This window comes from Lampetra fluviatilis, chromosome 19 (genome assembly GCF_964198595.1).
Source record: "Lampetra fluviatilis chromosome 19, kcLamFluv1.1, whole genome shotgun sequence".
Classification (NCBI taxonomy): Eukaryota; Metazoa; Chordata; class Hyperoartia; order Petromyzontiformes; family Petromyzontidae; genus Lampetra; species Lampetra fluviatilis.
This window is the reverse complement of record NC_136293.1, coordinates 6,313,073-6,340,518: the sequence shown is the minus strand read 5'-3', so window position 1 is coordinate 6,340,518 and position 27,446 is coordinate 6,313,073. Positions and strand designations below refer to the sequence as shown.

General features: G+C 47.8%; 1 long non-coding RNA gene across 1 annotated transcript; it reads right to left on the bottom strand.

The window, feature by feature from the left end:
- Positions 1 to 1,792: 1,792 nt before the first annotated feature.
- LOC144937588 (uncharacterized) lies at positions 1,793 to 26,733 on the bottom strand. Its single transcript, XR_013637761.1, has 3 exons — positions 26,616 to 26,733; positions 23,707 to 23,839; positions 1,793 to 1,924 (listed from the first exon to the last, which is right to left on the bottom strand). It is a non-coding gene; the product is annotated as an uncharacterized LOC144937588 (long non-coding RNA).
- Between the last annotated feature and the right edge of the window lie 713 nt (positions 26,734 to 27,446).

Sequence of the window (27,446 nt, the reverse complement as noted above, 5' to 3'; positions counted from 1 at the left end):
GGAACCTGAAGAACAATCCACGTAATTACGGGGAGAGAGAGAGAGAGAAATCACGCGGACTCCAAACACACAACAGGCCTCGTTAGGGTCCGGGATCGAACCCAGGAGCCTGCTAGGCAGGCGAGGGAGATGTCGTCTCACCACCACGGCGCTCGAAGACGCCGAAGGCAGAGAACGTGAATAAAAAATAAATGCCGATCATGTTAATATTCGTGTAATAATTAGCACTTTATTTTGTGAATTCACTCCTGGATGGGGGCCTCCTGACAGCGTTGGTCATGGACGGTGTTTGACCATACTTCACCACGCCGGTCAGTTAGGGTTGAGTGAAGGAGGGGTCCAATGACGGGATCAGATATGACTCACCACCAGGTCGCCGGGTTTATAGCACAGTGCGCTTACCACTGCGCCACCACTCCACGGTGATACATTCACGCCTAAATGTAGCACATAGAAGCACACACTGCGTCATGTTTGGGCAATATTTGCACATGCAGTCCGCATGACATATATTTACACTTTTAAAATATTAATCTCATACGAATATAATATTAATTATATAGTTAATGTAATACTTAGCATCGTATTAAATATGCATACATTTCATAGGTTACGTTACAGCCTATTTTTAGTGTATTCTTTTCCAGAGCATCTCCAACAATAAATAATAAATTATCGCTGAATCGGGGGGGGGGGGGGTGGGGGGGAGTGGCCAATGGTGATCATCCAATCGATCGCTAAGACAATTGAACCGTGGGGATGACCCTACCGAGAGCCGGCCGGCCATTCTGAGCGAGGGGGTCATTTTTATTGCAGGCCGAGGCATCCCGGGCCTTGGGGGTCAGTGGGAACAAACAGCAGTCCCCATCGCGCACGCTAATTGTGAGCCATCGGGGGGTGGGGGGGGGCTGGAAGCACAACAACACCAAGAGATTTCTTCTACCAGGGCGAGGGACAGTTCTGTTTGCTGAACGGGAAAGTCGCCGTTTATCGTAAGAGACACAGGCGCGTCCCCTCAAATGGCCTGCTCGTTGGAAGGGCGCTCCACTAGATGGAGCTCTACAGAGCCCACCTCCCCCCCCCCCTCCACTGGACAGTATCTTTGGCCTACTCTTCAACGCCGGTCAGGTGCCTTGGAAGACTGTGGGCACACTTTACCCCACCACCAAACGCGACTTGCAGATCGACTCGTGTGGCGTAACCATGTACACACTGCTGGGGTGGACGGGGAGGCGGTAGCGGGGGGAGACTGACTGCCAGTCCGCTGCGACGATGCTCAGCATTGCACCAGCACTGGGTCAGCCTCCCCGTGCATGCAGTGCACGTATTTAATAGCGGTGCGCCGATGTCTGCTCGCGTAAAGTGGCGGGTTTTTTTACTTAGTTGCTCTTAATTAGAGCGGTTGCGCTATTTTTGCCAGCTTGCATCGAGGAAGGCGTTTAAGGAGCGCGCAAGGAATGCCACGAACAGAATGAATCTTTATTTAATATTTCAGCCGGTGAAGCCACAATCGTAGAGCTAATGGTTCGGTCGTGATGTCGACTTACCGCGTGAATAGTAATTGCTGTGAATTATAACTTAACTGTAACACGGACTCTGCTGCTAAATTCCATTATATCATGCAAGCCCTACACGATGGGCTACACCTGTTTACTATAGAGTAATGAGCCTTGTACATACGTTTGCGTGTCCCATTGTGAACAAATAACGGTGTAAATTGTACCGCGTACGCGAGAAACGAAACACGCCCGCGCACGTGTGCGCGTCTCCCCGTCTCCTCGTCTTCCTTTCCCTGGTCACGGCGATCGCGTTCCGTCGACGAGGAGGCGGTGAGAAGTGAGGGAACGTTTGGACGTCTCTGGTGGGTCTCACGTCACCGCACACGTTAACCGCCCAGGTAACTTCTGTGGCTCGTGCGAGGCTCCTGCAGGCGAAAGTGACAGAGGCGGGCTCCGTTATTATTCTCGACCATCAGCCATCATCAACTCTTCTAGCCATGACGTCTCCTTTCCCAGATGCCACTTGGACCCCCCCCCCCACCACCACTACTCTCCTAACAGCTTCAAGTCGTGCCCAATATAAACCACGCCGAACGGACATTTCACACTTTTCATTTCAGTTCGCCTGTCACAAATAAGGACGCGGTCACAACCATCGCCTCTAGAGCTGCTTGTTGCTGCACCGCGTGACAGAGAGACAGATGCACCACGTGACAGAGAGACAGATGCACCACGTGACAGAGAGACAGATGCACCACGTGACAGAGAGACAGATGCACCACGTGACAGAGAGACAGATGCACCACGTGACAGAGAGACAGATGCACCACGTGACAGAGAGACAGATGCACCACGTGACATAGAGACAGATGCACCACGTGACAGAGAGACAGATGCACCACGTGACAGAGAGACAGATGCACCGCGCGCGCGCGTGCAGCAAGCAGGAGTGCAGCAAGCAGGAGTGCAGCGAGCGAGTGGAGAAATAAAGGAATTACGAGGAAATCTGTCGATTCCACCGGCGTACAATGTGGGCGAGAGGGAAATTCGGCCGTGGGCCTTGGGAGGGGGGCTGGGGGACGGGGCGCGTTGCATCGGGCAAACTCCCTACAGCGCCGGGAATCATTTTCCTGTCGGAATTTGTAATGCGGTTGCTGCGCTCATGCGCCCCATCGAGCTGCCACTCAGCCGAGCACGACAGATAAGGCGACGAGGCAGAGAGGCCACACTCGGTCTCGCCGGATACGGTGGAGTATTGGCGGTGACGGAGGAGATAAGAGATAGCGGCTAACTCACAGTTGAAACAAAGCGTTCCAGGTCATGAAAAAAACCAAATCCACGAATAAAGAATGTCTGGTGAGGCCGCTGGATCACCATCTGCCCTGCTGTGTGCACCGAGGCTCTGCGCCGTGCGGGGTTATTTCGCGAGAGTGCCTTCTTCCTACGCTGCCCGTGGAAAGTTTAGTCCGAGGCTGCGGATTTTCCCTTTTGTCATTCTCCAAGTCTACCGACACATTACCGCCCTCCCCACACAGCCACTGTTAAAATGTCGCTCGCTTATCGACACTCTTCCGGCTTGCTGAAATGCCAAAATCAATCGGCACGTTTTGCCCATGACGTGACAACTTTATTTGATTGTCTCTGCCGGGCGGGTGTGTGGTGGGGGGGGGTCACGGTTATAAATGGACCAAAGCAAACTTTGTAAAAAAAAACATCCTTCCTTGTTGAACATTTTCGTCGCTAATTTTGTTCGCGAAATTATAACACCGGTGCCACGCGAGTCTGACACATCGTGTTGCAAGCAATAAGACTTTGAATGAGAGGTCACCGCGACATCGCTCGTGGCGTGCGCCCCGCCGCAGTGCTCCGTCAGATACGAGAAGAGCGATCCAAACCGCGATTCCAGTTCTTCGCTTGGTCATCAATTAGTCCCACAATCTGCGATCAGCCAGCTCGGGACGCACGGTCTAGGCGTTATCTACAAGGTTTGCGTGGGGCTCGATCACGGAACAAAATGTCCCCGGTTTGAAAAACATTCCGAAAAATGCCATTCTCGTACGTAGACAAAGGCAAAGGTGCAGCCCTGCGATGTCTTGCTCACCTCACTGCTGGTGGAAGGTCATCAATGGCACCACGTCAGCTCTAGGGATACCCGTCCACCGTTGTGTTCGGCCTACTCTTTCAGGGTTAATGCCAGGTTTGTTTTTTGCTGGCCATCTACACCGAACTTGTTTTATCGTTCACAGGCGTGCAATCAGCAACACTGCTCTTATAATGGAAACATATATAGAGAGTGTGCTGACGTTTCAGGCAATTACCCTTCTCCAGAGCAAAAAGAAGGGGCTGCACTGCTGAGCTTGTGTGGTCTCGGGTTGAACCCTGTTCAGTTGGGAGGGCACTGACGTCACATGCCCTCATCGTGAGCATCAGGCATGATCAAGCCGCTGCTGCTGGATTAATTGCTATCGGCCCTGCGATGTCCCGCAGTACAACGTCGCTTATCCGACCGTCACCTATCTCCACTGACCAATTAATCACGCACACCCAATGCGGTGGTTGTGTGCATGGCGGTGGAAGTGTTATCGTCTACGGGTATGTTCACAAATCTGACCCCTTCACATATCAGCACCTGCGATCAGCACGGTTGGCTACGTATGCTGCGAAAGATGTCCGATCTACGTACGTCCTCATGATTATCGGGTTTTCCCCTTTCTGACAATAAAACAGGTGTTCAGATTTCGATTTAAAGCTTTCGTGACTGCAGGGATTCATCTTCTTGGTTCTTTCGGTAAAGTCACGTAGAAGGGAAATAATAAAATAAAATAAATACAAATAAAACAATGACGCTGTCTTTCCGACAGACCTGTTCTTCACCTGAGGACGGCTGTTTGCGTTGTGGCCGAAACGTCGTGAGAATTATTTTATTATGTTTTATTTTTATTATTTTATTATTTCCCTTCTACGTGACTTTACCGAAAGAACCAAGAAGAGGTGTTCAGATGTTAAAACACCAAACTGGAACCTTTTGCAAGGAATCATGTCTACATTAACCACATACACTTGTGGTGAAAATGTAAACAAAAAAAGCATGCTCTGACATTGTGTGCATTGTCTTTGAAACTAATTGGTCCACACTAGAGACAGCTTTCTTTAGAGTCTAGTCTCAAATGGTGTTAGACCAGAGGACGCCAAAAGGCGAACAGCACAAAGACGACGCACTATCGGGACATTGAGAGCTTGGAGTGAGCGGCTACATCATGAGACGTCCTTTGCCAGTATGAAATTAAAATTATAGCGTTTTCCCCTTTCTGGCAATAAAACATCTGTTTTTTTGCATTTTCACCACAAGTATCTGTAGTTAATGCAGACATGATTCCTTGCAAAAGGTTTCAATTTGGTGTTTTAACATCTGAACACATGCGTTGTTGCCAGAAAGGGGAAAACCTTTATTATCATAATTTAATCCTGGCAAAGGAGGTCTCGTGATACGTACCTCCACCTGTCGCCCAGCGAGTCAGTTCCGTGACATTGTACCGTACTAGAGACTCACGCACGAATAAAAGAGCATGGATTATAGCCCACATATTCGTAAGAACCACGGCACGTGCGACCTCGTAATGAAGGCTTGCGAATAATAACAATACGAGCTTACTACATTCGGTATTTGCGTCCTGATTGTCGCGCAAGGCTATGGTGAAGGCGCTGCTGTGGGTCCACAATGGGGGCGGTTTGCTGTGCAGAAGACGGAAGCTTTGAGGGGAATGAGATGGTTTGTGTGCATGTATGTACCGTGTGCTGAACTTCTTTCACACCGTGCGTAGCCAACCACGCTCATCGGAGGTGCGGGGGAAGGACAACAAACTGAACTCATCGAAGCACTTCTAAAGAAATACGTTTTCAGTCTCGATTATTTAGAAGCGGCTTCCTAATAACGGAAGGAAGAGCGTTCCAGACGGCCACAAGAACGCGTCTGAAAGCGCCGCGCGATGCAGTGTGAGGCAGAGGAGAAGGCGATGATGCGACTGCACTGTGCACTGAGCGAATGCTTTCCAACAAACACGGTTCCCAGGCCATCTGTCTGCCCAGCTGGCCCGATCTCGCCTCTTCATCCCCCCTTGATTGTTCCGGGGTGGTGCAGGCCAGTTTCTCTCTCTCTCTCTTTGTGGCTCCTCTGTAATGTTTCCTCCTCACCGCTTCGCACCCAGGGGCCATACTTTAAAACAACAGCGCGTATAAAATAGAATAAAACAACCTCTCCGCTAATGCAAATTAACAAGGGCCGCTTTAATTGTGTGGTACGAGCCCCAGGACTTGTACAGACCTGGCCTTTATTTTTCATCTTTAATTGTCCCAGATTTTTTGTTTCCTTTCATGGTTTTATATTAATTGGTAGTCTCTGGCCTTTCGCTCGCAGGTCAGAGCTGCTAATGGCAGCATGGCCATACGGTGTGTGCATTAAAACTCTGTGATTTACCCAGAGGTGTTAAGGTTACCTCCGCTCAATTCTCTGATGTTAGTTTTCTTGGCGCAGGTTTCAACCGGCGATGTGAGCGAGCGTGTCCTAATGGTTTTTTTTGTTGTTGTTATGTTTTTTGATTGATGGCTTTAAAAAAAAAAAGGATCGATAACTTAAAAGAGGTCACTTCTTTGACAAAATAAATGCCATGAAGTGAATGTGAAATGTATTTTATAATAAATAAAGCGAGTTCGAATTCAAATGAGCATTGCAGCATTGTGCATGGTCTGTGAACAACCCCAAGCCAATATTGACAATTCCACATTCTTATGGCGAGGTGAATCTAGCCATAGAACAACCGCTGTTATCTTTCCCGAAAAGTGGTACCTATGTTATCTACCCTGAAGGAAATGATGGGCTGCGTCAACCCCCCCCCTCCCGACCCCCAACCAGGATGTGAACTCACGTACTTCCGATTGCGAGCCGCGACCACTGAACCACCTGGGTGGCTTTCGAAGCCCTGGCAGCAGAGTGGTTAGCGCACTGCGCTCTTACGGACCAGGTCACTTTGAGTTGTATTGCCCGCCACGGGTAACATCAGTGGCGAGTGATATCTGAAATAGGTCTTGGACTGCCCTCCCTCGCTACAACCAACTGCTCCCACTCACCGGCTCGGATGACAAACGGCCGGGCTGGGACACTGAGTTGAGGAGGAGGCCTTCATCCAGCAGTGGATTAACAAACGGGGATATTCGTCTCTGACTTTTGGTTTTGGTTTGGCAACGTACCTCAGGCCGAGCAGCATGCTGCATTCACAATGGGCAACACACATTTGCATAGAAATTCAATCCCCCCAAAAAAATCTCACGTGTTTTTTTTTTCAATCCACGCAGCAATATTAAAAACGGTTCCTTGACCCGACTATTGGAGACTTTACGCGGAAAGCACGCCTAACACGATAGCGGAGTGCGCATGAATAACGCGATCTTGTTTTTTGGAAGGAGCGGGTTTTTATTTATTTGAAAAGCTATTTTTTATTTCTCCTTAAATATTTATTTATTTAAAAAGCGATCTTTTCCTTAAATAACCCCACCTGAAACGCATCAGTTACAGTTAGTGCCACTGAAACAGGGCTTTTTTTTACATTAAATTGTGACATTCACCAAACGCATTCACCTTGGCTATGCATCACTTGATGCAGTGATGAAAAGCCAGAGCAGCACTGCATGCAATTTAGCTGATGGGCAGGTGGGGCGTGTGGGGGAGTTAAAAGGACACTAAATGTTAAATTCAGGCCAGAATTATTTCTCTTGCCTCTTGCACAAGGCATGCTGGATTTTTTTGTGTTGCTGTTACAATTTCAGTTGCTGAGCATAGGACGAAACAAATCAAAATGCCCAGCGAGCAGCAACAAAGAACACCTTAAAAAGTTGTAATACATAAAGTGTAACGCGCATTCTCGCTTTGAGTGAGGATATTGTTAGATCTTGGGGGGGACGGGGGAGGGCCATTGGTAGCGAATCGGTGAATGAGTGAGTGAGCACACGGGTGAGTTAGTAAGTGGGTGTGTGTCTGAGTGGCCGAGTGAGTGGGCTGCTGTGACCTGCGGTGTAGCGAGTTGAGCGCAGTGTGGATGACGTGAACGGAGTCCTTCGTCCTACCCGACTGGCTCGAGGGATCGGATGAGTGACATTCACGGGCAAGGAAACCGTGGCAGTAACGATACAAGAGCGATAAGGAGGTGGCCGACCACCAATGAGCGAACGAGTACCTGGAGTGAATCAGTGAGTGCTGGATCATCAATCACCTTGACTGCCGCTTTAGTGTGGATTCAGTCGGGTGCAGTGAGGTAGGAACTGAGTGCTCAGCCTCACTGATGACAACAGCCTTCCAGCATGGGGGCTGGGTGCCCTGTGGCTGTATTCTCACTTCTCAGGGGGGGTGAGCAAACGACACAAGACGCCTTAGAGCAGAGCCTCACCATTCTGCCGAATTGCCCGATGATGCTGGATGCAATTACCAGCGAAACGTCGTACTCAAATTGTAAATGTTGTGGTTTCACGCTTCAACACACCGGTGGGCTAAAGCAGTGAACTATTTGTCTTTTGTCAACGTGACGCTTTTTTTACTGATTTGCCGTGTCGGGTGGTGGAGGGTTACGACACATTTATAAATAACGCGATCTAAACCCAAAAACGTTGATTGTGAAGAATATTGGTCGCGAAAGCCTACGTGTTAAACTGAGCAGTGGTTATTCTTCTTAATCTGGGGTGCACGGACCTCCTGGGTGTGCGAGATGCCCTTTCTGGGGGTGCGAGACGTGGCCAGATTTTTTTTAAAGGTAAATGATAATATCATAATTACTCTTTGGTTCTTTCGGAAAAGTCACGTAGGTAGAAAAATAATAGATCACGACGTTTCGATCGCAACACAAGCACTCGTCGTCAGGTGGGACAACCACGGCAAGAAAAAACTGCTGAAGTAGGCTTCTTGATGTGGTTGTCCCACCTGATGACGATTGCTTGTGTTGCGATCGAAACGTCGTGATCTGTTGTTTTTCTTCCTACCTGACTTTACCGAAAGAACCAAAGAGTATGGAGTCCTGCAGTCACGAAAGCTTCAAATCTATGTAATAATTATCGATAATTATCGAAAACACAAAGTAAACACGGGCACGTAAGTACAACTACTTTGTTTCAATAAACCTATGTATCATTACACCTATGTTTGCAGTAAAGGTTAAAAACCACTGCCTTAGAGTGTCCACCATTTACCTCCACCTTGAAGTGTAGAGGTGCAACCCTGCAATTGCTTGCTCACGCCACTGCTGCCAGAAGGACCGTTCACTACACTGCGCTAAACCCGGACAGCCACTCCAGAGAGGATGTTCGCTTATTCTTCCACTCCAGACAGACATCTTGGACGATGTAAGATTACCCCGTACGCATCGAGTACAACTTAAAGATAATAAGCTTATACTCGTATGCAATCATTAGAACACATTGGATCTTAACGGCATGCAGGCCCCGACGGACCAGCTGTGGCAGACCCTTTGAGCAACCGATGCTTTTTTTGTCACTTTAAAATTTTAATCATTTCCTCTCTGATGTTCTCCCAGCAACGCACTGAACGAAAAAAACCCGTTTTGTTAAGCCGCCTGCGCGCGTGCACGTGAGTTGCGTGCCTGATTTTCGGGGGTAGTGCAGCGGTTTTGGCGCGCTGCGCTACGAACCCGGCGACCCAGGTTCGATTCCCGTTCACGGTCAGCACAGTGACGATTATGCGAGCCGGTCCAGCGCCTCCCCGAGGTCGATTCAGCCTCAAATAAGCACCTGATGCGGTGTGTAAACATCGCCACTGGGGAAACAAAGGCGGCCGGTCTTGGTGCTGGCCACCTACCCCCTCGTGTGAAGTGCCGGTCTTCATAGTTACTTGCTAACAGCACTTGTCCCTACAGTCTGTTAAATGATAGGCGGGTGATTATTTGTGTCTGCGTGGAGAGCGATGGCACAGTGATTAAGTGATTATCGCACTGCCCTACGAACCTGCTCCCTTTAGTTCAAATCCTACTCAAGGCCAACATCGGTGGGAAATATCCGAACTGGTCCTGATCTTCCGATCCTCCCCTAGTTCGACTTGTGGCCGCATAACTTCGTCATTGAACATCCAATGCATACATAGTAGAGGTTTTGAGTAAGATCACGTAAATCAGGGGTGGGGAACCTTTTTTCTGCCAAGGGCCATTTGGATATTTATAACATCATTCGCGGGCCATATAAAATTATCAACTTAAAAATTAGCCAGATATATTTGGTCAAACATTTAATTAACTCACCCCTAATATGATGGCTCAAACTGCTTCTCTTTGGTGAGGCGTGTGATGTTAGCTGGTAATAATGATGTTGCTACTCGCAACTGCTTTTCCATGTTTGCTCCTAGATTTATTGAATTTCGAGTCCTGCCTGCGGTTGCCTTGGCAGGGTCACACCAAATTATTTTGCGGGGCCTTATATGGCCCCTGACGTAAATAGATAAATGTGTCGGTAAAACCCGCCACCACCCGACACAGCCAATTAGTAAGGGTTGTCACGTAAACAGAACGTGCCAATTCGTCACTAGTACAGCACACCGGTGTGTTGGAGAGCAAAGCCACAACATTTACAAACTGAGTACGACGTTTCGCCAGTAATTACAACCAGCTTAATCAGGCGACAGCCAGATTTGTAGAGAAGCTTTACTGTTTCGTTCCTTATATAGAGGCGTTTGATGTGTTGACCACCCTTCTGCGCTCTTGCACAATGTGGGGGGGGGAATTACTGAGTCAACGTACATTATGCATGTGCATTATGCGAGCCCTTTGATCTTGTCCTTCCTGTCTATTGTGTGTATTAAAATAGCCGTAACAACGGCAATCCCTATTGAAGTACGCTGCACTTTGTCGCCTGATGAAGCTGGTTGTAGTTACTGGCGAAACGTCGTACTCAGATTGTAAATGTTCTGGCTTGGCTCTCCAACACACCGATTAGTGCTGTACTCGTGACGAATTGGCCACGTTCTGTTTACGTGACAACCCTTATTATTTGGCTGTGTCGGGTGGTGGCGGGTTTTAACGACACATTTAAATATTTACGCGCTCTAACCCAACATCCTCTATTATGGATGATTTCAAATCTAGATGGATGATATTGGTCGCGAAAGCCTACTACGTGTTACATATGCATTGTATGCTGAACTTCGTTCGCACCGTACGTAGTCAACCGCGCTAATCGGAGGCGTGCTGGCAGGACAGCAAACTAACATGCAGGTGCTCGCTAACAGCACCTGCCCCACAATTCCGTACGTCTACATTGGCGTGGAGGGGCATGGGGTATCTCTGTTTTTGCTCGACGATCTGCGCTCAGACGCCCTGGGGCGAGCGCCACGCTGCATCCGGCAGGGCACGGCGCCAGTGCTGACGCCGGCCCTTTCGTGACGCCTCCTCGGTGGATGCGTGCGCTGTTGAATTGGCCACGTTACAATTAAAATAAGAAGAAGAAACTAGAAAAATATTTTGAAGGATTTCAGCCGACTGCGGGAATCGATCGCACGTGGAGGCGTCTCTCGGATTCGCATTTAATTTGCGCGATTCCCATTCCCGTTCGGCGACGAGCGGAAATTTCACGGCGTCGATTATTTTGGGTGTTTTTTTTTCCTGTCGAAGGTACTCGAAGAAAGTACCCGAAGAAGGTGTGTGAAGAAGTTACATGAAGCAGGTAGACGAAGAAGGTAGACGAAGAAGGTACGTGAAGAATGTACACGAAGGTAGACGAAGAAGTTACATAAAGAAGGTGCATGGAGAAGGTACATGAAGAAGGTAGGTGAAGAAGGTACGTGAATAAGGCACGTGAAGAAGGTAGGTGAAAAAGGTACGTGAAGAAGGTGCATGAAGAAGGTACATGAAGAAGGTGCATGAAGAAGGTACGTGAAGAAGGTGCGTGAAGAAGGTGCGTGAAGAAGGTACGAGAAGAAGGTGCATGAAGAAGGTAGGTGAAGAAGGTACGTGAAGAAGGTGCATGAAGAAGGTAGGTGAAGAAGGTACGTGAAGAAGGTGCATGAAGAAGGTAGGTGAAGAAGGTACGTGAAGAAGGTGCATGAAGAAGGTGCATGAAGAAGGTAGGTGAAGAAGGTGCATGAAGAAGGTGCATGAAGAAGGTGCATGAAGAAGGTACGAGAAGAAGGTACGTGAAGAAGGTGCATGAAGAAGGTGCGTGAAGAAAGTGCATGAAGAAGGTACATAAAGCAGGTACGAGAAAAAGGTACGTGAAGAAGGTACGAGAAGAAGGTGCGTGAAGAAGGTACGATAAGAAGGTGCATTAAGAAGGTACATGTAGAAGGTACGAGAAGAAGGTGCGTGAAGAAGGTACGATAAGAAGGTGCATTAAGAAGGTACATGTAGAAGGTACGTGAAGAAGGTACGTGAAGAAGGTGCATGAAGAAGGTGCGTGAAGAAGGTGCGTGAAGAAGGTACGTGAAGAAGGTACGTGCAGAAGGTCCATGAAGAAGGTACGTGAAGAAGGTACGTGAAGAAGGTACGTGAAGAAGGTGCGTGAAGAAGGTACGTGAAAAAGGTACGTGAAGAAGGTGCGTGAAGAAGGTACGTGAAGAAGGTGCATTAAGAAGGTACATGTAGAAGGTGCGTGAAGAAGGTACGTGAAGAAGGTACGTGAAGAAGGTACGTGAAGAAGGTGCGTGAAGAAGGTACGTGAAGAAGGTGCGTGAAGAAGGTACGTGAAGAAGGTACGTGAAGAAGGTACGTGAAGAAGGTGCATGAAGAAGGTGCGTGAAGAAGGTACGTGAAGAAGGTGCGTGAAGAAGGTGCGTGAAGAAGGTACGTGAAGAAGGTACGTGAAGAAGGTACGTGAAAAAGGTGCGTGAAGAAGGTGCGTGAAGAAGGTACGTGAAGAAGGTACGTGAAGAAGGTGCATGAAGAAGGTGCATGAAGAAGGTGCATGAAGGTGCATGAAGAAGGTGCATGAAGAAGGTACGTGAACAAGGTGCATGAAGAACGTACGCAAAGAAGATATACGAATAAGGTACATGAAGAAGGTACGTGGTGAAGGTGCATGAAGAAGGTGCATGAAGAAGGTACGTGAAGAAGGTGCATGAAGAAGGTACGAGAAGAAGGTGCATGAAGAAGGTGCGTGAAGAAGGTGCGTGAAGAAGGTGCATTAAGAAGGTACGAGAAGAAGGTGAATGAAGAAGGTGCGTGAAGAAGGTACGAGAAGAAGGTACATTAAGAAGGTGCATGAAGAAGGTGCATGAAGAAGGTGCGTGAAGAAGGTGCATGAAGAAGGTGCATGAAGAAGGTGCGTGAAGAAGGTACGAGAAGAAGGTACGTGAAGAAGGTGCGTGAAGAAGGTACGTGAAGAAGGTGCGTGAAGAAGGTACGAGAAGAATGTACATTAAGAAGGTGCGTGAAGAAGGTGCATGAAGAAGGTGCGTGAAGAAGGTGCATGAAGAAGGTGCATGAAGAAGGTGCATGAAGAAGGTACATGAAGAAGGTAGGTGAAGAAGGTGCGTGAAGAAGGTGCGTGAAGAAGGTACGTGAAGAAGGTACGTGAAGAAGGTACATGAAGAAGGTGCGTGAAGAAGGTGCATGAAGAAGGTGCGTGAAGAAGGTACGTGCAGAAGGTCCATGAAGAAGGTACGTGAAGAAGGTACGTGAAGAAGGTGCGTGAAGAAGGTACGTGAAGAAGGTACGTGAAGAAGGTGCGTGAAGAAGGTACGTGAAGAAGGTGCATTAAGAAGGTACATGTAGAAGGTGCGTGAAGAAGGTACGTGAAGAAGGTACGTGAAGAAGGTACGTGAAGAAGGTACGTGAACAAGGTGCGTGAAGAAGGTGCGTGAAGAAGGTGCGTGAAGAAGGTACGTGAAGAAGGTACGTGAAGAAGGTACGTGAAGAAGGTGCATGAAGAAGGTGCGTGAAGAAGGTACATGAAGAAGGTGCATGAAGAAGGTGCATGAAGGTGCATGAAGAAGGTGCATGAAGAAGGTACGTGAACAAGGTGCATGAAGAACGTACGCAAAGAAGGTATACGAATAAGTTACATGAAGAAGGTACGTGGTGAAGGTGCGTGAAGAAGGTGCGTGAAGAAGGTACGTGAAGAAGGTGCATGAAGAAGATGCACGAAGAAGGTACATGAAGAAGGTACGTAGTGAAGGTGCATGAAGAAGGTACGTGGTGAAGGTGCATGCCCAGAGAACAACATCACATCAGTCGTTGTATTTTGCTCCGTTTTCTCTCTCCCTCTCCTCTCCTGGTGTTGGATTTAATCGCGAGAAAGCATGAAAAATTCATGTTAAGTGCACGAGTGTGCATTTCCTTGCCGGAGCCCTCGCGACAAGCGATTGTGCAAGAATCTGTAAGTAATGTAACACATTAGAGTCAATCCACATGACAACGCACACTTTCGCCTGGTATCGCGTTCCATTAAAAGCTACAGCGGCACTGTTGACGTGCCCGAAATGATTATTGCGACTCGCCGGTGCCGCGGGTGAACGAGACGGACGGCCACGAGGCAGACACTTCCCGAGGCTTCGTGCGCCGTCATCGCGGGTCAAGTCGAAGGATTCCGACGTCGCGATCTGACGGGGAGGAGTGCTGCTCGCGAAAGGCTGGATGCACGCGGTGGTGGTGGTGGTGATGGGGCACGTTGGGAAGTGGGGGGGGGGTTTGTCGCAATCTGTGAACTCAGCCCGGTTGCTCGTGATTGATTTCGCAAGCGAATATTGAGGGTACGCTCATCTCCCGTTTAACAGCCCTGATCCCGTGGTGGAAATCCCACGTTCCTTCGGCGGGAATGAGTCCCTCCGCCTGTGTGAGTCCATTACCCGAAACTTGCGATTGGCACGTTTGGTTGCGTACGTTGAAAAGGAAGTTCAGCATACATAATCCATAGAACATCCGCCGTTGGCTTTCACGAAAAGTGGTTCTCATTTTGCCGACCCCAGAGCGATGATGGAATGAATCAACTCCCCAAACAGAATAATTTGATCTCAAGACCTTCCGATTGCGAGCAGCTGGGCTCTATACCTGTGAGTTGGCCGGCCCATGCTGATCGCATGATTCGTAATAATAATGTCAAGCCCTTTGTAGATCCAGAAGACCTCCCCATGCCGTATCGATTATGGGGGTAGTTTGAGCATACTTCACCACGCTGGTCCGTGCGGGTTGTTGAGAGGAGAGCCGAGCACCGGTTGACGAATCACTCCCCACTGGTGTAAGCCATCACCAGGAATACTATTGTAGCCGCCGGGTTCTCAGCCCAGTGTGCTAACCGCTGCACCGCCCCTCCTCCCACGGATCTTTTTTCATAAATCTGGAGAAAATCCGAGTAATTGCATTGGCAGTGGTGCAGAAGCAACAGACAGAAAAATAACTCAAGACATGCATCAGTGTCACTGCCTTACATCAGAAAACAATACAGTGGGCTGACGTTTCAGGCAATGGTCCTTTTCCAATGCAGGGAAATATAGGGCAGAGTCATTGAGCCACTTGCAGAGCAAGGGACGAATCGTGCTGCAACCTCTCCTCTGAAGGATCATTGCCTGAAACGTCTGCCTGTATCACCCCCTGCCCGCACCCCTCATCTCACTCTACTCGTCTCGACGCCCTCTCTTATTTCAGCAACCAAGGCTTTCCGTCGACCTCCGTTCACTGGGAGGTCGCTCATTCTCCTCTGCTGTTCGCTTAGCCTGGAGCTCCCCCCCCCCCCCCACACGTGCAGTCAATTCCCTACTCCAAGCTCAAGTCCAAGCCCAAGACCTTTCTCTTTTATCTATAACCGACTGCCTCTCTATATATTATATAGCCCAGATATTCCTCCTCTCCCGATGGATGGCCACGTGCCATTGCTCCATACAGCATCGCGAGACGCGGTCGCGTTTAGAAGTTGCATCTTGTCATCGATTCCTCTGCTGATGAATTTCTTGAGGTTCTTTGGTGTGTGTGTGTGTGTGTCAGTCAAGCTGTCTTTTCTTGGATTTTCTGTTTGCACATAGTCACATAGTCACTTTAAGATGTTTTCTTGTTCATGTTTTTGTTTTTTTTGTTTGTTGCGGTTGCACCCGATTCAAGAGCCGAATGGCTCACAGGGCTATTCCAAATAAATTAACTTGAAATGAACTTGAACTTGAACCTGGATCTGTCCCGTGACCTCCTTCCAGCGGGCGTTTGACACTTCGCGTGGCCTTAAAGTGCACATAGCCTGGCACAAGCGCCATGGTGACGTCACCGCCATTTAGTGACGAATGGCGGTTGTTGTTGTGTCTGAAGATTCAGCGATGATTGGACAATTATTCTGTGGCCAAATATATATATAAAAATATGCCCTCGTAAATACACGTGATATTATTTACATGTAAAAATATTACGTTGCATCTCCAATTAGCACGGTTGGCTACGTACGGTGCGAAACACGTTCAACATACATACACATCGTGACATCTTTGCAGTCTCGCAATATTATATTAATTCTGCGGAATTTCGTCGTGTACAGCTGGTGGGCAATGCAGCAAAATCCATTGTTGGGCTGCACCATGATCCATTGTATATGCTTCTCACCTTCCCCAGTCCCTACTGACCCAGCGTGGTGAAGTATGGTCAATGACACCCCCCCCCCCACGACGATACGCACCGCGTGGTGGAGGCCCTCATCCAGCAGTGGATTGACAGGGGTTGTGCAAGCATGCACGTGCGCACCCATATACGCACACGCACACACGTGCGCACACGTACAAATGTGCACACAACAATAACAAAAATAGTAAATGCAATGATACAACAATAAAAACGTTTTTTTCTGTGTTTTCTCCAATCGTTTCTAAAGCCCGTAAAAAATGTCTTCCACCGAAGAGGTAGGAACCCACTCGTTTTTATTTAAAAACCACGGCCCCACTCTCTACACGTGTCACTTATCTGTGGGAATTCAGAGAGCGCACCGGCACACGCACGGTGCATGACTCCTCGAGTTGATTGCATTGCCGGCGGTGCATAGACAATGAGGCTCGCAGGGAGCTCAGTGTCCCCCGTCCCTACCCCCACTGCTTTTGCATTGCATCCGTCGCATTAGCATGGCACACGGCCGGCGTTCCGCGTGCACGGCGGGAGGCTCAGCAGCCAGGGCCAAGAAGGGGCAGGGCAGGCGTCGGCAGAATTTGCGAAGGTAAAGGCGCGGCCCTGCAAGTGCCTTTGCTCAAGACCGCCTGCTGTCGGAGGAAGGGGGAAACTCCGAAGAGCCCCTCGAGAGGATGCGCGTGGCCTCGTGTGGTCGTCACGCCGGCCAGATGTCTTAATAATGTATGGACATTATTACTTATTTATCTAGGAATGCCACTCTGAGCCCGAGGACTTTTTGTCAGGGGGGTCGCGCTACGTTGGGCTTTTATTTTCTATGTATGTTGAACTTCTTTTGCGCCATACGTAACCAACCGTTCCTAATTGGAGGTGTGGGGGGAAAAAACAGTTCAGCACCCAGAGAAAACCCACACGCGCGAGAGGGCAACACTCTATCCCCGTAGAGATGGAAAGAGATGGCGATTAGTCCACTTGCTGTACTGCCTGCTTCTGACGAGCCAAGGTATGGCACCTTGACCTCCACGACCCTCGCTACCGCCTCCACAGTGCTGGATCAGAGATCACGTCGTACAAAGCCACAACCACCGCCTCCTGCCGCCTTCTTGGAAGAGGTGACAGTGCCCACACTTTACCATACCGCAAACGAGAGGAGGTGGGGGTGGATTTAAGAGACTCGCATCATTGTTTCAACTGCCACGCCGCGAGATTGAATCGAACCGGCGACCTCCGGGATCTCAGAGAGGCCGGTGCGCCAATCATTATTGCGACGGCATCCCATTGTGCGTCATGGTCATGGACATAATAATGGATAGAGGACATCCTTTCAAAAATAGACAAACATGTGTGGAGATGAGTACACGAAGAGGGAAAAGAGAAAGAGAGGGGGGGAGGGTGGGGGAGTGGGGGAGGAATGAAAAATGGTGGGGGGGGGTGGGAAATTGGTTTGTGAGCATCGCTTAATCACGAAGACCTTCTCACCTCAAGAAATGGCATTGCTAAAAATATATACGATTGTGGGGAGGCCTTCAGCGTTGGCTCGACGCGATGTGATGCACGAGAGCGGGGTAATGCATGCGTCTGGCATTGGCCTCACTCTGCCGCGCACATCATTTCATTTGCATCGAAGCACCCATCGCCATGTGCGGCGTGGTACGCGCGCGCGTGCGAGATGGTCAAAAGTTTCCAGACTGCAAAAATGGAAAAGGTCACTGCAACCCGATATAGCTTTATCTCCAATGGAGCTGCCCTCCTCGCGCACGAGTCGTACGCTGATTAGAGTGACGCTACGAGCTTGTACGCACTTTACATATTCCATTATCAGAATTGTTTGAGCGCTGATTGATGGCAGTAAGAATAATAATAATAATAATTGTATTGCCGTTCATTTTTTTTCCCAAGATAGCAAGACTGAAGCGCTCAGGACTCTTATCCAAGGGAATCGTAGGTTAGGACGCATGACCAATTCATTTCTTGTTAACGAGTGTTTTGTTTCATGTGCTGGGAAGCCAGATGACACGGAGAAAGCATGCGCACTTTGAGTGGATAACGTTAACAAAAATGGCGCAGATGATGGCTGGGTGGACCGGAGATCACTGGAAGGGATATCATAGGTTGATCTGCGATATCCACTTCCGTAGGGCCTTCTCCGACACGAAGTGTTGGACTGTTGCTCTGGTAGAGTTCCGAATGAACTCTTCATCTCGTGGCATGAAACCGCTCGCACAAGCGAAAATAAAAGAAGAAGACAAACCCTAAACAAATTGAAAGACCACGCAAGATTTGTTCACAAACCCCATTTCCTGCGCTGCCATCTGCTCAACATCACCTAGCAAAGTCAGCAAGTTTTTTTTTCTGAGTTTTACAAATCTCTATGCGATCTACCAACCCTTGTCTCCTTGCCTCCAAAGCACACGGGATCAGCGGCATGCATCACCACCATGGCAGAGTGCAGAGGGATTTATGGGACGTGTGAACGGGGTCTGCTGGCGATGCCTTGCATCGCAAATAGAGCTGCACCTCCCAGCACACTCTGGCTGTTAATCAGACACTTTGATTGATTAAGCTTATTGCCGCTTAACAATAGTAGCATTCGCCGCAGTACCCCTCGCTCTCTCTCTCTCCTCCGCTTCTCTCTCCTGCCTTAGATCACGGCTACTCAGTAAACACGCCAAGGTTGTGCTAACGTTGGTGTGTGGTTCAAAACGTTGGGCCGAGGTTGGCCTCAACGTTCCCTGTTTACTGAGTAGCTTCTTCTATAGACCCATTTCTGAGCACCGGGACGCGCTGATCCCTCGTGCTCAGGTTATGTTGTTTTCTTAGTTTGTTTTGTTCAAAATGTTAATACAATCAATAAAACTGCGCCCGTTCAAAACTATAATTATGAAGGAACTCTGACGGGTAAGAAACTTTACAGACAATGAAAGGTAATATTTTCCCAGAGAAGGCAGAATATATTATTTAAGTTGATACACAGACGTGCACGTTCTAATTATGCAGACGTGTAATTCTGTATAGTGTTTTACGGCCCTCAATAAATGTAAAAATAGCATTATGGATTATTCCGCTAAATTCAAGAGCGATATCATCTTTATTGAACTTAGTCTCAATGTGAAATGCTATATGTCGATATTATATGGGATGTCAGAAATTGTTTTTGTGTGATGGTGGTGGTGGTGGGCGCAGTGGTGAGCACAATTCCACCCGCAAACCGGCAGCCTAAGTTTCATTTCCGGGCATGGCTAACATCAGTGCCAAGTAATATCGGAACTGTGTGTAGTCTTTTGGGGTTGTTTCTGGTCTGACACTGGTGAGACCTGGCTATAAAGAAGGCTGTCTCTGGTGTAGGCCATTCAGTTTCAAAGACAATGCTTATATTATCAGAGCATGTCTGTTTGCATGTTCACAACAATTGCGTGTGGTTAATGAAGACTTGATTCCTTGCAAAAGGTTTCTATTTGGTGTTTGAACATCTTAACATCGGCTTTATTGCCAGAAAGGGTAACACCTATTTTTATTTTTCATGCAATGATATCTGAACTGTTGATGCACCAACCTACACTGACCAATGTGGTAACATATGATCAAACAACTCCTGTGACATCTCAAACATATGTAGATATTATTATAATTACGACTGTCACGATTTTTCATTTGTTTACGACCAGATGACCCATAAAGTGCCGTATATTGTCAGACATTTTAAAAGATAAACATGTTTGAGCCTGGATCGCGCTTAACACCGACCATGCATAACAGGTGTTCTTGTTTATTTGTCATCGGATGGAATCAAAGCTTGCGTAGACCAAACAGGTGGCGCGAACAGGTTGAGAAGCAGCGTGCTTTTATGCGTAACGTGGCGTTGACTGACGGCGAACTTCTGATTTTGTTGCGGAAACAAATGTTAGCGTGCAAGATAATGATGATGCCAGAAGAAGAAAAAACAACTTCACGTCGCAAACCACGTCCATGAGATGTAACGGCGCGCAGGCACCCAGCTCTATCATTCGCGCACGCAAACGCTACGCTACGCGGGATTATTAAGTTTCCCAATCACGGAGCGCAATGAAGAGACCAATCTCCGTACGCGGAACAGATAGGGCAGTTTTGTTGTTTGGCATCATGGCGGGGCGGCGAATGCAGGAACGGTTAATGGGTTTGTTCTCAAATTAGTCTAATTGGTAGGGGCTGTCAGGGTTTCAGCGTGAAGCTCTGCCGCGTGTGCCGTGATACTTGTACGGTTTGTTTCATCCCCCCGCCCCCGGCCCCGTTTCGCTAACGATGAGCGAGATGTGAGCCTGAGCGACGTTAGGAGACGTCGCGGGAGGGGGAAAACGGCGAAATCGGAGAGCGCGCGACGATTGGGGAGGAGGAGGGAGGAGAGTGGGAAAATCCGGAGGAAGAGCGAAAATATATGTACGTTAGATATATTTTTTTTAATCCCACGCAAATATATACCTAAAAAATGGGCGCGCATTTAAAGTCTGAGCAGTAATTTAATGCCTTGGCAAACCACTAGGATTTGGACGAACACTTTTTTTGTAGTTGCTTAAAGCCCCTCTAAATCCCACTGGTGCAAGCCCTGCATTAAAAATGCACAAATTCCACCGCTAATGAAAATGCTTTGAATAACAACAAGATCATACGCTTGTTTCATGTAGGCTGCATTTCTGCATGATGGGTGCAAATGCTAATAATTATTCAAATCAAATGGGCACAAACCTTACGTGAGCACGATTTTGATGTGTATATTTTTTTTTTATCTAAACGTACATATTTATAGATTTTTTTATAATGACTATATATAGAGAGAGTTAAAGAAAACGTATGCTTTTTCTCGCTTTGTACGTGTGCACGTGTACGTACTGTATACCGCATGTTTTTTTTATTCACTGCTTGATGAAGGCCTCCCATAGGGGTTAATTGACCTAGTTCACCGCGCTGGTCATTGCGGATTGGTGAAGGCGGGAAGCGAAGACGATGCAACATAATAATATTTGGCTTCGGGTCCAGAAGTCAGTGTCATATAGACACACAGATGTTGTGTGTGTCTCTCTCTCTGTGTGTCTCTGTGTTGTCTCTCTCTCTCTCTGCTTGTGTGTCTGTCTGTGTGTCTCCGTGTCTGTGTTTTGTCTCTCTCTCAAATTTAGTTCTACCTGAATGACGATTGCTTTTGTTGCAATCGAAACGTCGTACTCTATTATTTAATGTATTTGATTTCTACGTAAGAACCAAAGAGTAATTCCTGCAGTCACGAAAGCTTAAAATCACTTAAAATTCACCTGCTATATAATAATAAAACAAAGAATACGAATTATAATTCCGCACTCGCCTTCGCGGCTCTGTCGTACGGCTCTCCGACGTTTTTTTCCAGGTTAGGTGCCACACGCGTTGTTCGGCACCCTGTCACGACATTTCGCTCTGCATGCTGGGAGCTTCTTCAAAACTTTTCAAACACCAATTCAGTTCTTCAAGAGGAGGCGCACGGAGAATGAAACATCAGACGTGCCGCACAACCCCGAGGTGCATCAGAGAGAGAGAGAGAGAGACATTACGTGTGAGTTACTCCTCTTCGCAAGCATTAAATTAAGTCGTGGCCAGGTATCCGTGCACTTGAGTTTTTTTTTCTTCCTGTAGACACGGTGAAAATGGTATGACTAACTGCGTCTAGCCCTCAAGAGAAATGTAGCCCGGACACTAAGACCTGGGCCTGATGGCTCTAAATTGTGCTAAAGAAAGCCATTTGGAGCGGAAAAGCTGTTACGTTGGGGGCAGAACCACAAAACAATATTCTCAGGCCTAGTGTAGGCTGTGCTTCTTCCATCGGTGAAATGGGCTCCCGGTGGCTCCTACAACTTGCCTGTTCGTTCAAAGTGAACGGCAAACACCCCACTAAAATGGGGGACTTCTCAGAGCTGAGGAGGCTTTCCTGTCAGCCTCTTGATGGATTGCGCGTTATATACCCTGCATCAGCAGTTAACGTGCCCCTGAGTGCCGTACAGCCAATTTATTAGCAGTTCGTTTTTTTGTTCTATTTCCCCCACACACACACACAAAACAAATAATAGCGGAAAATAAAATTCACTTTTGAAATATTTCTAAATACGACACACCGCAATTTGCCATCTGCCCGCGTAATGTCCCAGTGACATTCGCATCTCTGGACGTTGAATTACGGCCGCTCAATATCCACTGAGCCGAACTACAAAGCAGTCTTGAATTATTATTGTATTCTGGTTCAATATAAAATACTGCATTCAATGACATTAAAATTAAGTGCACCTGTTTACCAAAACAATGATAATATTGCAGTGCAACACACGGGTATTGGGAAGAAAAGCAATGTCAACTCGGTCGTTTGAATATTAAAAATGAAGTCGCTTTGTGTTCAATTTCTGTGTGGCCTCCCCCCGCCACCGCCTCCCCGCCCCCATCCGACAAACCCTCCCGCCGTCGACAACGTAAACATTTAACAAAAGATATCGATATGTTTTAACAAACGCCAGGTTACAATGTAAGTTAAGACTAAAAATATTCCAGCCCATCATCCGTAGTTACAGGCGGCCGTTTTGTTGTGGCAGCCTCTCTGTGAAAAGAGACGCCTTTTTAGATCCTTTATATTAAGTTCGCTTGCTTGCGTGCTTGCTTGCGTGCTTGCTTGCTTGCTTAGGACCGTGCAAATCTTTCGCTCGTTTTTTAACCCACTTCCCGTGATCCAATCGAGCTGACATTTTCCACACAGACTCGTTGTGACAGACAATGAATGTTCGTAAAAAAAATTCCAAACATTTTACACATTTTAGGCAAAAAAAAAATATTTTACATATATTCAAATAAAACTCATTCATCGCTTTGGCTGAACGTCACAGTATAAGAGCCCAGAGCGTAACCCCTCCACAGGCCGTGGCGGAGTAGCGCAGTTGGTAGCGCCCTCGCTTCCCATGCCAAAGGTCGCGGGATTGATCCCCACGTCCTCCACAGGCGAAAATATTTTTAAATCCTTTATATTAAGTTCGCTGCCACGCATATAAAGGATTTATAGTGAAACACTTTGTTTTTACGGGTTATACTTATTAGATCCTTATTATTAAGTTCACTTGCTTGCTTGCTTGCGCGCTTACGACCGTGCAAATCTTTCGGTCGTTTTTAACCCACTTCCCGTGATCCAATCGAGCTGACATTTTGCACACAGACTCGTTGTGCGTGACAATTTATTTTCGTGAAAATTTTTTTCCAAAATTTTCCACTTTTTAGGAATTGTTTTTTTAAATATTTAATTTAAAATACCAATGTGATAAAAATGAAACTCTTACTCAAGAAAAACAGAAATGAATAATAAAATAAAACCGATGCCACGCATATAAAGGATTTATAGTGAAAAACTTTGTTTTTACGGGTTAATTTTTTAGTTTATCTGCTCCGTCTTATTGCTCTCGGCGTAGTTTTTCCACGCGAAGTTTCATTTCATCCTTGATGCGAGTTGTTGAAATGTAACGCTTAACCACAATATTTAAGGTAAGACGTGAAGACACTGCGCTTTATAAATAAATAAACAATGGGATAAAGAATATATGATCACAGGAATGTGTCCACATTACCGTCACGGATAGCATTACATTTGTCAAGGAAACTTCACTTACATTCAAGATCAAGACGTCGTCACTGCCAAAACCATTGATGCCTCCCCCAGCACTTCATTTCCATAACTCGCCATCCTCCACCAGATCCGCAGCTTCTGCTGCCGATGTAAATGTGTTGAACTTCCTTTTCACCCTACGGAGCCAACACAGTGCAGTCGACACGCGGCTACCCTCCAAGGTCAACTCTGACAGCTTCCCACCATCTGCTCTTAAGGTCTTCCCCGAGGTCGACGGACTCGTGGAGACCACTTCAACGCCTGTCTCGGCAATCGGCCCTCACCCAACCTGCACACAGATGTCCAGGGCTGCCCAGAGTGGTGGGGGGGGGGGGGCGGGGAGCGTGCAAATTGGCCAAGATATCGCAAACAAGAGGACTCCAGAATGAGCCAATTTATTTGAAGCGAATGCCCCACGTTGCATTCTGTCCCTGGCCTGCAGGAGGAACCTTTGGGGGGCCCCTGTAGATGTCCTAACCCAGCATAACCTTTTTCTCCATGCGCTTCAGGTGATAGAAGCACTGCGGGTCGAAACTATTTAAAACTTAAATTTCTCCGCAGTCAAGTACGTGGCGGCGTGGTGTGCCTTGGCAACAGATGGCTTCTCGCTCGGGCATCGGACGACAAGAACACACGGCCATTGGGCTCGGTCTCACACCATCTGACAGTCTTGAGCAGAAAATAACGCCGAGTTTCACACATACACTCTGGACCTCCCCGTGTCTCTCACAATTGCCCAGGCATGCACGCTGCTTTGTTGGCAGAACATCACAGGAGAGTTGGCTCGTCATCACGCCGTTGTCTTTGTTTTTTTGCGACACGAGACAGCCAAGTTCACCTTGTGACTCATGTACCGTAAAAATGAATATCGTGTACTTGTTCCCCAGATTGAAGACATATCATTAAACGTGGGATATGTTAATAAAAATATTAAACCCTCGACTATGTGAGGATGCTTGGCCGCTTTAATTATAGTGAGTGCTTTTTTTGGAGGGCAGGACATTGTCGTGATTATAATGGTTATTGAACTTGTTTTACAGCCGGGGGAGATGTTGATGCTTTGCGAAATCCCAACGGGAGTCATTTGGAGGAAATTTGGCAGCCTAGGAATGTTTGGCACACGCCAGGTTATTGTCATGGTTGTTTTTAAGTTATGGGAGAAAACCGAAGAACCACGGAGGGAACCTCTTTAGAACAGAACATGAACATACAAACTCCACCTGGGATAGGTGTCGAACCCAGGTCTTTCTTCCCAACACCCTGCTGTCCAATTACAGCTATGTAAGTGTAAAGTCGCTGCGCTTAATGTTGTGCTATTTCTCCTTTGGTGCTGCTGGTGCTGAACGTATGGCATGCAGCTGAACTCATGCCATGCAGCGATTCTTAGTATTGTTGGTGGTGGTGACAGGGTGACCCAGCGGCAAAACTCGTGCCTTACAGCAAGAAGCACCTGGGTTCGATTCCTGACTCGAGTGCATCTCTGTGATGAGTTTGTATGTTCGCCCTAACTTTCTGCATGGGTTTCCTCCCGCACGATGGTTTGTTGCTGCGGTGCTCACGCACCACGGATCTCCCGTGTAAATTATTCCGGGGCAACTTGTTAAACGGGACCATCCGCGTAATTAATTGTAAAAAACCTCAAACTCCGGGTTCTCTGATGTCCTCCAATAGCTAACCATAAATATAATGGCATCGACTACTTGCCAAACGTCCCAATGCTTAGACATTACTTGTGATTTACTCCCAATTGGAATTAAACACAGCAGCTGCAACATCGTCCACCTCCTGCACACAAAAAAAACACTTGACAGATCCCACGTGTGACAGGACCCACGTGTGACAGGCCCCACGTGCGACAATAAGCCTTAAGACTCACGTGAGGCCTTGCTGCGTGGTTACAAAAATAAAGCGTGTAAAAAAACACACCGTGACCGGTGTCTTGTTGTAAATCCTGATGTTCACCGCTCTGCAATCCGACTGTTGCACGGGTGTAACTCCATTGCGGTGAATCTGTGGCAGTATTTGGCAACAACAACAACAATAAAAAGCCACTCAAGTGCTGCTTCTGCAGTAATCTGCCTCCCGCACAAACGTTGCTTTGCACGAAGCCTGCCTTGCCGCTGCGCACAAAGCAGCCAGTGGCAGCGCGAGGGGTAATAAGTACACCAAGCACAAGTTCAGACCCCCCCAGGAGCTCAAGGGGGTATTGTGTTGAATTAAATATCAGCTCGAATTCGAGTCCTATTGAGCATAACAAGCGACCGCGCGTAAGTAGAAATGCATTCAAGCCATCTCACCCTCTTATCTTGTTTAGCCTCGTGTCGCTACGTGTCTATTTGTTGCCCGCCTTTGTTTATCTCGCTGCATCTAGCTCTTTGTCTCTCTGTCTCTACTGCCCGCCAAGCTCACGCGACATTTTTTGGTTTCATCATTTTAAGGGATTGGTGGCCGATGGTCAAGACTAACAAGGGAGTGGCAGAAAAGGAACGGAAATGCATCCGAGAGGACGTCAGTCCACTGGGGAGATGGAGCGATGGAATCAGTTCAGGTGCGGGTGCTGGGTTGGAGTATTCACATCGCAGGATCGTGAGAGTTGGCTGTGTCTTGTAGAGGCCTTCATCCAGCAGTGCATTGACAGTGACTGCTGATGATAGTGATGAAAGAGAGGAAGGGGGGAGGGGGCAGAACAAATTCTGCATAGGGCTCCCCAATGGGGTAGCACCACCGCAGACTTGCAGCCCAGCACCTTTATAGGAAAGCGCACGAGTCCACAGTCTGTGCTGCGTTGTCCTCAGATCACAAGCCCGGGGTCGTCACACTGGCACGGACCACACGTGCTTGCGTCAAGGTCGGGCCTTGTGATAGGCGACGTCGTCATCATCGAGATCAGCCACGATCTCGTGCAATACTCACATTGTATGCGACCTATTCAGATCGTTTTTTTGTTCATCATCCACGGTGTACCCACTGCTGGATGAAGGCCTCCCCGAGCCGTCGGCATCTCCCGCTGCCTTGCGACGGAACGACCCCGTCGGGCACCCGCACTCGAGATGATGTCATCGCTCCGTCTCCCACGGGCGCGGTCACTCCTCCTCGGGGCTGCCCCTTCACACGGACTCCAACCGATTGTCGTCAGATCTCGGAAGCTAAGCGGGATGGAGCCTGGACGATCTTGGAATGCGTGACCACGCGTAAACAAACACACAAAAAACCCAAGGCGTTATAGGCTACGTTGTGGGCATCTGAGGTCAGTGCAGCAACAGCAATTATTATACTGTGCTATGCCTCAACGTCTATACTCGCCGCCTTCACATAGTCACACTGACCAGAGTGGTGAAGTATGGTTAAATTAAACCCAAGGCCCGTACTGTGAGGGGGGAGGCCCTCATCCAGCGGTGGAATCACACACTACGTTGTGTGGGTTTGTGTTATCTATTTAGTTTTATTCAGTGTGTGTACCATACACGCTTTCCAAAGACTTAGCAATCTGGCCTCACTTGATCCTATTACGCAGTGTTAATATTGATTACTCTCTACAAATATTGTGCTTGTTATGTAGGAAATAATAAAGCGACGATTAGCTCCTATGAATCGTTTAATATACTCCATTCACAACCGTTCTATCCGGTACATAGCGCAAACATCGTTTAAATGTTTATTATATACGCAACATATTGGCCCATTAACACACCATTTTAGCTCTTGCAGAGAGAGAAAAAATCCACGATGAAATATAAACAAAAA